General features: G+C 35.0%; 1 protein-coding gene across 1 annotated transcript in view; it reads right to left on the bottom strand.

The window, feature by feature from the left end:
• The window catches only part of LOC108234726 (cadherin-18), a 130,554-nt gene extending 117,408 nt beyond the window's left edge, over nucleotides 1-13,146 (bottom strand). The window contains exon 1 of the mRNA XM_017414127.3: nucleotides 13,013-13,146. The gene's annotated coding sequence lies outside the window, so the exon portion shown is untranslated. The remainder of the gene's footprint in view (nucleotides 1-13,012) is intronic.
• Nucleotides 13,147-14,640: the final 1,494 nt, after the last annotated feature.

Genomic DNA, 14,640 nt, shown 5'->3' with positions numbered 1-14,640 from the left:
CTGCTAATGAAAATAAAATGTTAAAATATATAGGTTGGGAAATAATAAACACTAATGTAATAATAAGTTGTGTTTTCAAGCATACACTACAGACTTATAATACATCCACTTTCCATGAGGAAAACATAGATGCCTGGGCTTATATCCAGCCAGCCTTATTTAGAAATTAGAAAATTAGAAAATATTTGTGTTTTTGGTGGCGTTTTCTTTTGTTTGTTTAATATATTAAACTAAGGAATTTCTTTAGTATTTTAAGTGCCTTTTGCAGACATCTACCTGGAGACATCTATTTGGTTTTGGTTTCCTAACCCAAATTTGATCTTATCATAGCCTAAACTTAATCAGTCAAGTAAAAATAGTGCTATTGTATGTCTCTAAACCCTGGTCTGACTGATACATAATTCCAATGCAACACTCTTCAACTCTGAATAATCATTTTAAGAAAGCTCCAAGAAATGTAATGAGACTGTATTTCTGTTTTGCTGTTACCTTTTGTTCTGTACATACCAAGAAAAAGTGAAAGTTGTATCCAATAACAACAGAAAGAAAAGAAAAGAAAACAAAGAAACAAAAAAAGTTAAATAATAGATGTAAGTTCCAGAAAAAGACATAATTTGAGTTTGTGTTAAAAACTATTTGTAGGTGTGCTGTTGTATTTTTTGTACTTCAAATAAAAGGTCACATTGTTGTTTCCTATATATGCACACACTTACCCATTGATTTTGTTTGGAAACTTACCTTTTCCAGCTTCTGTCTGACAAGACTCAAATGTTGCTGTGAAATAAATATTTAATATTTCACATGTGGAACAATGCACCAACGGAAATGCTCCACTCTTTGAAGGAGAATATTTGACATTGCCGGTGGACACCTGGCTTTCTTGCAATCCTGGATATATAAGTGTGAATGATGGCATGCTGCACCTGTGATAAAGTTATGCCTTTATACCTCAAACTATACATGTTTTGCAGGTTAATGTTGGAAACTCTGCAACACAGGGCGCTCTTGCCCCCGGCAGTGCCCCAAGGACTTCTGTCCACTCATGCAAAAAGATCTCATTTGAAGACCCTGACTAACTAAATCAGGACTCACTTTGTGCGTTTTAGTTCACACTGACACCAAAAATAACACACACACAGTTGAATTGAAATTATCAAATTCTGAAAGAAATAAATGATCACTGAAGTTCACATCTAGTATAATATACTTTTATACTTTATTCATAAATTTTACTGTAGTCATGTATTTTGTTTCTATATTTCGTGCTAACATCTCCCTCTCACTGGATGGATGGACGGATGGACGGACGGATAGATAGATAGATAGATAGATAGATAGATAGATAGATAGATAGATAGATAGATAGATAGATAGATAGATAGATAGATAGATAGATAGATAGATAGATAGATAGATAGATAGATAGATAGATAGATAGATAGATAGATAGATAGATAGATAGATAGATAGACTGAATTTTGGTGGCTTGCAGTGTTGCAAGAAGTACAATGGTTTGAATCTCTTAAACCTAGCATCTCTTTTGTATTGAGTATGTATGGTCAATTCACATTTTAGCACTGCTTATGTTTTCTCTAGCAGTCCATAAATGTGCATTTCAGGTTAACTGGAAATACTGAATTGACCTTAGGAGTGCGTGTGCATCAGCACAAGTGTTTTATGTCTTTTTGTCGGGCCTGTAATGGACCTTGAATAGCTTAAATTGGGTTTAGAAAATGACAGAATAAAACAAAAAAGTTAAAATTCTCTCATGATCACAACACTGTGCTTTTATGTATTATCTTTAAGGCTAAAACCCTATTTGCCCTCCCTGATCCACCTCCCTTCACTAAAATTCTATCTTTACACAATGAAGACATTGAAATGTTGTCAATTCTCTATTTACAAACTAAATGACTCCCTAAATTCGAACACAACCAACAGTATTATTTTATTAATATTGTCATTTCTTACCTGCCTGTAGCTCACTTTGCCCTTTGAATCATTGATGTGATCAATAATGCATCCAAGTACTGCAGATGTGGATGAAATCCAAGACAGAACTTTAATATCGGGGCAGGCAAAGTGACCACAAGGCACTGAATCATCCAGGATAATAGCTGGATGAGAGACTGCATGGCGAATAATAGTTAACAACTGGTGCATCAAGAAAGATGCTTTGGAAAACAGTAGGCCTAAAAACATGGATTCATTACATCTTTCAGGTCAATGGTCTTGTGAGACAGCAAATAATGGAGCAAATCTATGACTACAGGACTCTGGATAGTTTAACTGAGATGAGAGGTGACTCCACACATGCATTAACTTTATGTATCTGGCCATGGGGCAAGCTAGAGAGCAGGGCTGAGCAGGGACCTCTGAAAGGGCAGGCACTTTGAATTAACAAAGAGACCACTGACAATAAAAATTTGTAACATGACGCACCGATATAATTAACAACGTGACCAGTTAAATCATCCTGGGTTTAAACAGAATGTAAACATAGACTTACTCCTCCACCTTCTCAACATCCAGCTACAGGGTGAGACAGACGCATAAATCTTTGACCAAATAAATCATCTGCATTAACCTGTTTTACTATATAGTTTTTTTTACAAAGCCAGAACAACCAGAGAAGCTATTTCTGAATTTTATTTAGTTATTTATTTATTTAAAGGTCAGGCACTTTCAGAAACATTGTTAGTGGGTGATAAAACAGTGCAACATTACCTCCGTAGCATTTAACTAAGTGTGCTATTGACACAACTACCTTTATATCCAAATCAATTTTTTTAATATTTACTTGATTAAGACCTTGCTCTAAATAAGTCATAGCCACATTTCTAGGGCTATTATATAATACAAAAAAATATTCGGAGGTAACAGTAACTGAACTAAGCTATGTGGAGTATTTCTCTCTTAGTCATAGTCTGTAGGCATTTACACACAAACAATGAAACTGCAAAAGGGATTTTAGTCAATTACCTCATTATTTAAAGTTACACTTTTTTGTTTGTTTGCTTGTTTGATTTTGTTTTTACATAGCCTAACTAATTATTCCTTGAAAAAAAAGTCATCATATACAGTAAGTCTAGCTCATGCATGCTGTTTTGAACAACAGACGGTGCTAGTCAAATAAGAATTAGGTTTTTTTTTCCTTTCTTTTTTTTTCAAGATGACCCAATTATCCTAGTAAATTTCCAGCTACCAAATGGTATTTATGAACAGTTTAGAAAAGAGGATTTTTACACACCATTCAGAGGAGGATCGAAACATACAAGCTGATGACATAAAGAAAACTGACAAGGTTTATAAATTGTTATGAAGAGCATTTATACTTGAACACACTTAAAAAACACTTTAAAATGACATCCATGGCAGCTATGAATGTGGCTCTGTACAGCAGTCGGAATGCTATGAACCTTTTTTGAAACAAAGAACCAGAAAAAAAGAGATAAATAGCTCATGATACTCCAGTGATCCTCCAACATCTCATCAGTGTTGAGGTTCAAGTTTTTTATCTATTTATTATTGTTCTGTCTTGAGTTAGAACAGCTTGAAAAAATTAAAGAAGCTACAATAACTCAATTTTTTTATTATTGCAATTTTTTTCTAACATGGTACAACATTTTAGTTGGTTATTATTCAAAGTCCAGTTGCAAACCTTTAAATAGTTGGTTCTTTGTTCTAGCCTATCAAAAAAGCTTAATTAAAAAAAAAAAAAAAATTCTTTGAATTTTATTATGGTGCTAGGGCCAGTAGTCAACACACAAAGAGCTGGTGCTAAGCAAGTACTGGCTCCAAACTATTGCAATGAGACTGCTTTGGTGGAAAAACTGTCCTAAATGTAAACACTGTCCTAAATGTAAACATGAAAGAGTAAATTCCAGAAATGTCTAGTTTTGAGAAATAATTGCTTTTTATTGGGATGAACTGTACTACTTCAAACTAGAGTTTTACCTTAACTGCTTAATCATTTTAGTCTGTTTTTAAACATTTAAAAATATTGATTTTGTCTACTTTATACCAGCACTCAAAATGAGGCTATAAATGAGCTATTATTATAAAACCCAAATATATGTTGATAGAAGTAACATATCAGAAAGAATACCTTTAAACTTTATTTATCAGTAAAGCTACCAAAGTTTTCAAGCTGTTTTTTTATCAGTTTTAATCAATAATTTTCTAAAGCAGGTGTGTATGCCTCAATGACTACTGAAATTACAATTACTGTTCTTTCTCCATTCATTTAGATAGGAGCTGGATCTTGTTAACCAAACATGACTGCCTGGCAGAGTTTCAAATATAGCAGCTGAGTAGCAAGACCAGCTACAGATGACTATTCATGATCAGGTTTACATTTAAACACTCGGATTGTGCCAAATTGCCAAATGCCATAAGAGAATACTATGAAGAGAGAGAGAGAGAGAGAGAGAGAGAGAGAGAGAGAGAGAGAGAGAGAGAGAGAGAGAGAGAGAGAGAGAGAGAGTTTCAGTGTATCATTGTGACATGATTCAGGGAGTCTGGGGAAATCTGTGCATAAAAACCAAGGTCAGAAACCAGAGTTAGATCTACGTGACCTTCGAACCCTCAGGCAGCAATGCATGAAATGCTGTCATGCCTCTGTGATCAATATAGCCACATGGGCTTGGGTGTACCTTGAAAAACCATTCTGATTCAACACAGTCAGAGCTCCTGCATCCAAAAAAATGGAACCTGAAAGTTTATAACACTAAAGGCAAGAAATACATCAACTCTGAGCGGAAGCTCTGCTAAGCTCTCTTGGCATGAGCTCATCTTTGATAGAAAGAATGTTAGTGGACATGCATTCTCTGCTCAGGTGAGTCAAACTTTGAGCCTGCTTTTGGGAAAGGAAAAGAAAAGTTGGGCTGCATGTGTCAAAGATAAGAAAGTCCATTCATCTTATCAGCAAAATCTGTACAAGCTAGCTTCTGTAGTGGTAGGGGTGTGCATCAGTGGGGATGGTTTTGTAAGGGTACAACTGATGCAGAGGTGTATATTGGATTTTTGTTGAGACATACACAGTCATCAAAGTAACATATTTCCCCAGGAAGTCTATAGTTATTTCAGTTAAACAGTGCAAAGCTTCATTCTGCATGACCAGCAACAAAACAAGTAACTGACATAATGCAACTGGACTGGAATACTTTAGAAAAGTTAAACTTTCCAATATTGAAGTCCCCTATCAGTATCTGTCTCAAGATGTATTCCATTATGTAGGCCAAAATCTCTGAATGCTGACGGGTCAGAGGATCATTTTTAGTGTCTTTTACATATTCTGAAATGGTTAAACACAGTTGGCACTTCTAGTAAGCATACAAGTCACATTTTGGTAGTGACTTTAAGAGCTTCTCTTTCATTATGCTGAGTCAAGAGCGTTTGATAAGACATAAAGTGACAAGCTTGTTTGCTGCAGCAACACCAACTAAGGGTTTGAAGGATTTGCGGCAGATGAGACGAGCTGAAAGGTGCCTGAAGCCTGAACTAAAGCTGTTCAGTGGATATCAACGCTGTCAGATGTCTTTCACATAAAGACGAAGCAATGTAGAGACACCTGCGCCACTCGAACTGTCTTACACTCCATAGCTTAAGCATTCAAAAGTTAGTAAATGTTAGACTGTAGCTAAATGAATAAACAGAGTATGAAAAAGAAAATCAGTATTTCAAGGAAAAGCAATATTATAAATTGAAAATAAGATATTAAAATTTTGGGGGAGATTACTGTTTGACTAATGGCTGTCACTAGTAATAACAGATACAAAACAGTTGTAGAAATTTCTATCTTTCCTTCATTAATGAGCTTTCCTGTTTTCAACTGTATGAAAAAAACAAAACAAAACAAAAAAAACATGTTCAAGTCATTTCAATATTTTTTGCCAATAGAGTAGCTGCACCTCTATGAAATTTTATATTAACCCACCTCGGTTAGACTATATATACATATAGCTCATATCAATTTCTTATGAGTAATGAAACAGTCTGCTGTCTATGAACAGACATTGGTAATTTGTGAGTGAGCATGTTTTATTTTGCCCAGCACCTGCTAGGTTGGAGCATTTTAAATCTTAATAGAAATGAACAGTAGTACGACTGAATCATTACAGTTCAGAATAAGATAGTTTTCTGGATATACATAGTTTCTACCTACATGGTAGCATATTTCTTAGAAGTCCAGTATATGGTTTCAAACTTCTTTGCATATTGCACCTGAGCATTACAATATCACACTAAAACAAATAGACTAAGGCCAGATACTTTTGCCTTACGCTAGTACCTTAGCATTACACTTTTTTTGTATGTTCAGACTGGAGGTTTGGCATTCATTCTTTTTGGTATATAGGTGAAGGGGTAAAGGGAAATTTAAAGTTTCATGTCCACTCTACTGTAAGCTCAATCGCACAACCTTTGAGATGTAATTTTCATCATTTTTACTTGTTCACAAAGGTACAATAGTTCTCTCAACGGATGGTTATGTGCAACCCAGATTTTTGTGACTGCGTACAATGACAGTGAATGTGAAAGGCTAAAACTCCCATTCAAAAGGTGGTGCCAAACTCACAACAGACAAAGAAGACTGCGTCTGCAAGGTCCCGATGGCTTGCAAATGCAAAAAGTATGCCAAGGCCCTAAGGCTCTCAGTCTCTTTAAACACATAAATGGTATGAGCTTTAGTGGCAAAAATGTGCTTTTTGGTGGTATTGACAATTTTCTTTAACAAGCCTGAAAAAACAAACAAAAATAAACTGTATATATATATATATATATATATATATATATATAAACACTGAAAAATATAAAAAACTTTTAATGTCAAAGTGAAATCAAATTTCTAAAATGTAATATCAATAAAAAATAGGTGATTGCATAAATATCTACCCCCTTTAAATTGACTGTCCTAACTTAACTCTGTCAAAATATACATGTCAGGGGATGGATACAAAAGGATTTCCAAGGCCATAAGCATTTCCTAACTGAGTAACTGTGGAAGAAGGAGAATAGTGAGGCCACCAAGACACCTGTGAGCACTCTGAAGGAGTTCCAAGCTTCAGCAGGTCAGATGGGAGAAACTGAGCTACAATAACTGTTGCCCGGATTCTTCCCCAGTCTAAACTTTATGGAAGAATTGCAAAGAGAAACCACTGTTGAAGAAAATAAACAAACAAAAAAAAAAAAGACAAAAAAATCCTATCATTCTTAGCAGCTCAAATACATTAAAAAAATGATGTTCACATCACTGATATTCACTGGTAAAAAGTGTCAGCCATTGATCACAATGTTTAGGACCAATATATGCTGATATTAAAATGTGTATGTGGGTGGTAAAACAAGTACAGAACTGGATGATCAGCATGTGTCTAAACTGTCTTTATAACAGCAAACAAAGCATTTGCAATAGAAAACTCAAGAGAACAGCAGACATCGCTGCCTTGAAATGTCAAGCTGAGTTGGAAAAGCATAATGTTACCAGGAAATGTAGGGCCAGACAGAACAGATTAAGTTTGCTTTAGCCTGAGTGCTCAGCAGATCATGCACTGATTTGTCAATCCACATTTACACCAAATGAAAAAAAAAAAGTATTATTTTAAGTATAATACTACTATCTTAAAAGTCTTTTTAGAACATCATTGCTTTGAATATTAATAACATTTTCTCTTTCAATAAATCTTGTGAGGATCTCAAAATAAGACATAATGCAGATAAATTTATGTCAGTACATAGATTGTATTATAATGCACCAAAATATAATGTCTATGTTGGAGCAATGCAATACATTTTTGGGGGGGAATCAGGCTCCATAATCTTGAAAAAGCAGTATGCTCAACCACAAGTAAGCATCTTGATCTGTATGCAGGTCTGGTTTCAAATCCCACAAAGTCTGTGTTCTCAGGAGGCAGCTCTCAATGTTTTTTAACACCAAAGTGTGCTATGTAGCCATGAAACACATTCTTTACACACAGTAGTTTTCCCATGCCCCACAGTACATGTAAATTTGAGGTTTCTGAGAAAAAAAATAAAACAAAAGCAAGCATACATTTTTAATCACATGCACAGATATGTGATAACATTTCAGAAAAAAAGAAGAATATTACTGCTCATCACATATAAACACAATGCTCTACTTGCAAAATCTAACATCCATATGAATATAACATGAACCTTGCTTTGATTTATGCCACCTGCCGACCCCTACCACACCCACCCAACAACCTCCAAAGCAGAGCAGGACAGCAGTGGGCGCCACAAAAGCCAAATACTGATGGTTTACAGAAATTGACACAGATTCTCAGGCATTCCTCTGACATATAACTTCACAAGATATCAATCTAATGCTATCTGTGGGAACCAAGTATAATTTAAAAAAAAAAGAAAAAAAAACCTCCACTCCAGAATCCACAGGTGTTAAATGAGATGTTGCTAACATTTCAGTTAATCCATGCTTCAAATGACAATTTCACAACGCGAGGTCCTACTCAGTAAGAGGTGAATGCCACAATGTGAATGCTGGTCAGGAATGGATTATTGTTATGAATGGTTTGTATAAAACACTCTGTCTTCCAAGTCACGATGACTTCTGTTAATTAGAACACAATGTGGAAAGTTTATAAAGCAGTTATATGCACCTACTTATATTCTTTATAAAGTGATAAGAAAACTATCAATTTTATCAATTTTAAGAGTGTGGAAAATGGTTTGAATTTGCCTAAAGTGGATTAGTCTGGTTTTAATTTGACTAAACTAAACAAACACACAGAAAAAAGTTTGTTTTTAGCATCACACCTAAAATTAAGTGTCAATAGTAGGAGTTGGAAATAAATTAAATATATTGAGTATAAAGCTTAACAGCTATTTCTTAACATCTGCTTGTACTTTTCTAGTATTTTTTTTTCCAGGCACTTCTAAGGCATCGCAGCTACCTCTGTCTCCCATCCTGAAAATCCAGAGAGAGATAATACATTTAGATTGTTTTGCATGTTTAGCTGAAATTCATTTTTTTGTTCTGGTCTAATATCTTAAAATGGAATCTGGGTATAATAGGGTGATTGGTCAATGTTGAATTAAACAGTATTACATTATATTAAACTATTGCAATATGTTGTATCTATATTACAAAAAAACTCCAAATTATTGCATTATTGATTTTTGATCCAGACCTAATGCACAATAACAACAACAACAACAACAACAACAACAATAATAATAATAATAATAATAATAATAATAATAATAATAATAATAATAATAATAATAATAATAATAATATAGTACATACTATTAGCTACTTAAAAGCAAAACATAATGACCAGATATGATTTACAGTGATGAACCAGCTCAGCTGAAGTGTAAATGTAAGGATGATACATGTTTTGTTTTTCTCCTGATAAAGCCCGATGAACAGCTTCCTTCCTCCCCTACTCATGGGGTGTTTCATGTTCTAATGAGAGCAATGGTTGGGAAAGCTGAAAAAGGTTCAATAAATACTTTAAAAGCACTGTAAGTCCAGAAAGTATTTACTGAAAATTATTTGCAATATGGTTTTAGGGAAAAAAAAAAAAAAAAGACTGGTGGGGGAGGGGGAGCTCAGTGGGATGTTAAGGCATGTCACTTGTCAGCCTCGCATGTGGTTGATTTTCTCAGCGCTAATCTTTGCAAGACAGATCTGGGATTAGAGAATCAGGATGGTATCACCAGGTAATCCAGCTTGTGTCTCACTGACTGAGGTCAAACGTGTCCATGTCTGCTGCTAAATACGTCCTCTAGCCGGCAGACTGCAGAATGGCAGGAAAAAGAAAAGAAAAAAAAAATCAGGTGGCATAAGCTTCTCACCTATCCTGACAAGCGGTGTTTCTAAGTCAAGACACTGACACTGACCTTGGAGGTTAGTGTGCCTTGATTTACCGGCATACGATAAGGGTATATGCTGCAACATACACTTAAAACAAAAATGTTTAATTCATGATTTCCAGTCATTTGGGAAATCTGTAGATCTAAACTTGGAGGTTATAAAGTTTTAATAGTATGTAAAAGATGCAAGAGCTTGGGGTCAAATACTCAATCTGCTTGGTTGGATCAGAAGCTCTCTCATACACGTATTCCAAGAAAGTTGTGATCTTTCTCTTCACATCGTAAAAAATAAATAAAATAAAATAATAATATACTGCTTAACCAAGGGTCAAGAGATAGTGTTCTTGCTCCCCTATTCAGAGAAATTTAAACCTCCAGACATCACACTTACAAACTGGAGGCTCTCTACAAAGAGTACCCAGATAGAGATCAGAGAATTACAGTATCTTGATTGTGAACTCACATCTCAGTTGCCTTTACACTCAGCCCGATCAATACCATAGCTGCCCATTATGGTCCTGCAGCATTGTGTGCAACGCAAACACTGAGTAGCATGCTGACCTGAAGAAACAGAGGTCCTTACCTCCCAGGTCAATATCTAGGCTGAAACAAATCCTTTTCTTAAGGTCATAGCCACAGCTCTGGGAAACTGCGCTTTCCAGTTACAACACATGTCCAGCTGCACCATTTTAATGTGAAGGGCAAACAATGAAAAAAACATTCTCTTGTACATGTATACAACATGTAACTGGTATTTCTGTTTTCCCCAGATGAAAATATCTGTTTAAGATTAACAAGAAAGTTATAAAAAAGGGAATTTAAAGCTAAATCACACATTTATCCCACAGTAACCTAAAAAAAAAAAATACTGATACTGTTGACTTATAATATTAATAAAATCTGCAATTTACAACATGTAAAATCTGTAAAATAAAAAGTGATGTACATAGAGTGTGTATACAATATAATAATAATAAAAAACTCTGTATAAGTGTGTGTGAACGGGTTGAGAATTCTTGTAAAGTGGCTTGCAAAACCAGAGGGAAGTTAAAAAGGTGCTTTATAAGTGTGAACCTTTAACCATTTACCTGTCAAAAATGAAATATTTTAGGCAGTTCATAGGATTATCTATCTTGAGAAAACCAGAGCAAGCTGGATTTTGATTTTATACTTCCCTTTGTAAAAGACTTGCCAGCCAAAGACGAGGAATAAAAAAAGTCAATGTTTGTCCAGTCTGTCCATCACAGCACATACTCATGTTCTAAGATAAATGCATGGCTGTCTTGAATAATGTTGACTCTGAGGTGTATTAGTTCTAGATGTACAGTATATCCAATTATTATTTTCCAAGTGTCCTTATAACTTGTCAAGTGATTAGATTAGATTAAATATGATTAGATATTTTTTCTTGCAAACAGACAAGATTGACTCCAACAATTAAAGCCAACATTTTAAACAAAGGCCGTGTATAATTACTCAACAAATGTGTTGCAGATTTCGCTCAGCTACTATCATAACAAAAATGAAGATGAATATCTTGTAGATCAATATCTGTAAAATTAACTTAGTTCTAAATATTTTTGTGCATTGTTGGGTCAATTATGGTGACTATCTTGAATTGGGTTGACTCCAAAAGGTAATCAGGTGTATACACTATGTGTATCTACTTGTTCAGTAGTTTATGAAATATTTAGCTAAAACTTTAGAAAAATGAGTATGCATAGGTAAAAAAACAACAACATTTTTGCCTGTTTATTGCATTTTGCATGTAGGTGATAATTAATGTTTTAACAATTAATAATTACAAATTGCGGGATAGCAATATTTTACTACGTTGTTATACTGTATACCACAGCATCTAAATGGAGCAATAGAAATGCAATTCAAAATAACATTGCATAGTCTCCAACTACATTTTAGTTAGTTTTGTAATCCTACGCATGTATTTTTCACTTCTGGTCTTAAACATTCAGATGTAAGGGCTCTGTAAAAAAAAAAAAAAAGTCAAGAGTTGCAAGGTGAAGGGGAGTTAATTAGAATGGTGTCCAGTGAATCTCAAACTAAAGATGTTTTTGCATGTTAGTCCAGTAACACTTTCCTTCATTCTCTTCTTTCACCCTAATAATGTTTCCAGCCAAGCCAACAGTGTCAGGTCGATTGTCTACATTGTCTCCTAATGAGCACCAAAGCCATCTCTTTGCAAGTCATTCCGACACATTAAATGTCACGTTTTAAAGCAACAAGAAATAGCCTTTAACTCAGTATGAAAACAAGCAGAAACATTGTCACTGTGTACCATGGGCAGATGTAACTAATATATGATTCATGTTGAGGTCATTTCAGGCAGCCACACCACAGAACTCAGGAGTTCAAATTACTGACAGTAATGTGGGTTCAGTAATCTGTGTGAATGACGTTTTTTAAGGTCATATAATGCACGAATGTTTGCAAAGATCAATCAAATATAGACATTTGCCTGTGTAACCAAAATTTCAAATATTTATTTATTGTTGCAAACATTTTTACTAACGGTACCAACTGCTGCACAGAGAGGAAATTGGGGGGGGGGGAGCATAGTTGTTACAGATAATTTGCACACATTTATTGCATTTATTGTAGATAAAGGTTTCAAGTTCATCACATTTCTAAAGAAAAGCTGGAAACATGTAATTTCCTAGCACAAAAGATGCCTTCCCTGTAAAAAGACAAACTATGTAAGGAGGCTGGTGGTTCCCAAATATCCAGTGTCTTATATCTCTGCATCACCCACTTAGTCACACCAACATTGTTTTTATTGCATTTATTTAAAAGAGAAATAAAGAAAAATGTGTTTAATTTAAGCCAAATAATTAGTCTTCACAATGGCTGTTTTTTGTTTTGTTTTTTCCTATTTGTTTGTTTTTTTCTCAGGAAAATATTTCATAAAAAGACAGCTGTCTGGCTTCCTAAAAGGTCACAAGTAATCCATATCAACTAACTCCAGCTTCCATAGCTCAAATTACATTCAGATTTAATACTAGTGGAGTAATCACCGACCACTCCATCACTCTCACCCCAAACAATATCGAGAGAAGTAGCTGTGTAGGGTCATTTTGAATCCAATGCACTAATACGGCCAGAGCAATGCAAGGGCAACATCTTAATCTCTTACCTCATTAGGCTGCATAATGTGCAATAAAATTCTCATTCCAGGCACAGAAGTGGAGAGTTAAGTCCAGAGTTACTGCCAGCGATGGAAACGGCAAAATCCAGCGTGGGCAGCAGCTGATCTAATCTGTGGGAAGCAAAAGACAGATGTGTTAAGATCATACAATTATACACCTGCGGGATATTGACTGTCATCAATCCAGAGATCTGGGCCTTGACACACCATTCTAATTATTTTTTGTCAAAAAAAAATGTTTTTTTTTTTTTTTTTCTAAAAATGACATACAGCTAATTTTCTTTCCAGATGAAAAACAGAAATTGCAGCAAATATACCCATGCTAACCTAAATATGTAGCAATATTTTTTGCTTTTTTTTTTTTAACCATTTCTCCCCTGTCCTCAGTCCTTGATCTTTTTAGTACTTGATCATAGATACAGGATCCAGTCAAAGCCAGCCAGATGTTGACAAATAAAAAACAAACAAATAAAAAAAAAACAACCCCATTGTTATTATGGTTTCCAACACTCGAAACAATCGTATGCATGCACAAAGCAAGCTACAACGCCCTTCATTTCTCAGAATCACTGCTTTTGTTGTCTGTGAAGGACAGGATGTAGCCTGCCTCTCGCACAATGACCGCTAGAGATTGGCACCAGCTCCCCCGCGACTCTGCATGGGAAAGCAGGTAAAGAAAATGCATCTGTGTTTGTTTAGCAAAATATCTGTGCACTTAGGATTGGAGGTGTATGACGATAGAAGGACACAAATGCAGGACAAAGGGAAGCAGATTGTTTTTTATTGTTTTTTTTCTAAACACACTGAAAAAAGAACTAATAACCAAAATACTCCAAAGGTATGACAGGAAAAGGAGCAATAAGAGTCAAGATGAAACTAACAAACAACAAAAATAACATAACCAAACAAAGAAACAAAAAATGAGAATCTAAATTGAAAACCAGAGTTAGCATAGGGAAGAAAATGACCAGGTTTGAAAGGGAGCAGACAACAAGAACAGCAGAAACAAAGCAGGAGACAGATTGAGGGATTACAAGCACAAACCAAACCAACATTTAAGAACAGAACCACAAAACAATATAACAAGGCTCTAAACACATAAAAAAGAGAATTTCTCAAAGGAATCACCCACTGTCTTGCATACCAAAGTTTTAAACAAAGATCTTTTGCCATATGTTATGTAATATAAGCTAATGCTTCCTGCAACAAAAGCTAAATTTAAAACCAGTCCATTAACATAAGTCTAAATTTGTTTCATCCAATAATTTCATTTTTGGTTTGTTTCAAGTCTCTAATTTCTTCCTATTAATGTAACAAAATATGTTTATACCGAGAAGCGTTATTGTAGGTGGCACTGCAATGTCAGATAGCATTTAAGACACTTTTGTTCATTTGTAATGGAATGATTTTGCCATCACATCAAATTACTCTCCTGCTTCGGTCACACAATAACAATCCATCCTTGGATACGGATCACTTGTCAGATATGATGCAAAAGGACACAAACAGGCCACCTCATCGATCCAGTCTCAGGGGGGCTTTAAATTGTTCTACTGCAGCTCCAACACTAGAGCATTCCAGGAGAGAATTTGTCCAGCTGAAAGCCTCTATTCAAC

Source organism: Kryptolebias marmoratus, linkage group LG21, assembly GCF_001649575.2.
Source record: "Kryptolebias marmoratus isolate JLee-2015 linkage group LG21, ASM164957v2, whole genome shotgun sequence".
In the NCBI taxonomy this organism is placed as follows: Eukaryota; Metazoa; Chordata; class Actinopteri; order Cyprinodontiformes; family Rivulidae; genus Kryptolebias; species Kryptolebias marmoratus.
The sequence above is the reverse complement of the archived record's forward strand: the minus strand, read 5'-3'. Positions and strand labels throughout refer to the sequence as shown.